The following is a 1,914-nucleotide window of genomic DNA, read 5'->3' as shown; positions in this document are numbered from 1 at the left end:
ATGGACCCATAAAGTCGATGCCCCATACATCAAAGATTTCCACAATTAGAATGGGATTTAAGGGCATCATATTGCGTTGAGTAATGCGTCCTAGCTGCTGACAGCGATTGCATGCTTTGCAATGTTCATGTGCATCTTTAAACAGTGTTGGCCAATAGAATCCACATTGCAAGACCTTGGCCGCAGTTTTCTTACCACTAAAATGACTACCACAAGATTGTTCATGACAGAAGGATAACACATCATTGTGTTCCCAATCGGAATGCAACGGGCGGATTAGTTGGTCGAACAATATTTGAAGAGGTAGGGATCATCCCGAAATAAAATTTCCACGGTGGATAAGAACTTTTCCGGTCATTCTGAGACCAAGATAAAGGGACTTCCTCGGTAACTAAGTAATTTACTATGTCGGCGCACCAATGGGGCGAAAAAATAGAGTACAAGTGTTCATTCGGAAAGGAATCCGCGATATAGGTTCGATGTCGATATCAACATCAGCGACAAGTCTTGATAAATGGTCTGCAACCAAATTTTCGCTACCTTTTTTATCTCTAATTTCGAGGGTAAACTCTTGCAAAAGGAGAATCCATAGGATCAACCTTTGTTTTGCATCTTTTTTCGCTAATAGATAACGAAGTGCCGCATGGTCAGTGTAGACAATAGTTGGAGAACCCACTAGGTAAGGACGAAACTTATCTAACGTATATACAACGGCGATAAACTCTTTCTCAGTGGTGGTATAGTTACGTTGAGCTTCATTAAGGGTTTTACTCGCATAGTAAATGACAACTGGCTTATCTTCTCGGCGTTGCCTTAGTATAGCTCCTATAGCATAGTCGCTCACGTCACACATTAATTCAAAAGGTTTAGACCAATCAGGTGGTTGAATTATGGGGCCGGTAGTTAATCGCGGTTTTAATATCTCAAAGGCTTGTTTGCAACTGGCCCGAAATAAAAAAGCGGCATCTTTAAGCGGAGAGATTGGTTAAAGGTCTAGCAATTTTCGAAAATCTTGAATAAATCTCCTATAGAAACCTGCGTGTCCTAAGAATCTTGAATGTCTCGAACTGTTTTGGTATAGGAAGTGAAGCAATTTTTTCTATCTTAGCTTTGTCGACTTCGATTCCGTCCTTTGAAACGATGTGTCCTAAAACTATTCCTTTAGTAACCATGAAATGGCATTTTTCCCAATTAAGAACAAGGTTTTCTCTTCCTGGCGTGTAAAGACCTTTTCAAGATTTGATAGACAGACTATCGAAAGAATCTCCATAAATTGAGAAGTCGTCCATGAATACTTCCATAAACCGTTCAACCATATCACTGAAAATATATGAAGCATGCAGCGTTGGAAAGTACCGGTGCATTGCAAAAGGCGAAAAGGCATTAGATCTATATGCAAATGTACCAAATGGACCAATGAGCGTTGTCTTTTCTTGATCGTGCCGGGGTCTATGACTATCTGAAAATAACCTGAATAACCATCAAAAAGCGTTAATAGGCATGACCGGCTAAACGTTCGAGCATCGATCGATGAATGGAAGTGGAAAGTGATCCTTACGGTGGCGGCATTAAGTTTGCGATAGTCAATGCATATTAAGCCATTTCTTGGGATCTGGCGGAAATGCATTCATCTTTATCGTTATTCGCAACCAGAATGCCAGATTTCTTTGGAACCACGTTAATGCGGGACTCACCCAAACACTATCGGAGATAGGGTAAATAATACCAGATATCTAGTAATTTTAACACTTCCTCTCGGGACCACATCTTTCATTGTAGGGTTTAGGCGTATTTGTGGTTCCGCGACGTCTTAGCATTTCTTCCGTGTATCGCGATGGGTGCACACATTAGGTTCAATGCCTTTAATGTCATCGAGGGACCATCCAATAGCAGAACGATGTTGTTGAATGACAT

This window comes from Coptis chinensis, chromosome 6, assembly GCF_015680905.1.
Source record: "Coptis chinensis isolate HL-2020 chromosome 6, ASM1568090v1, whole genome shotgun sequence".
Taxonomy (NCBI): domain Eukaryota; kingdom Viridiplantae; phylum Streptophyta; class Magnoliopsida; order Ranunculales; family Ranunculaceae; genus Coptis; species Coptis chinensis.
The sequence above is the reverse complement of the archived record's forward strand: the minus strand, read 5'-3'. Positions refer to the sequence as shown.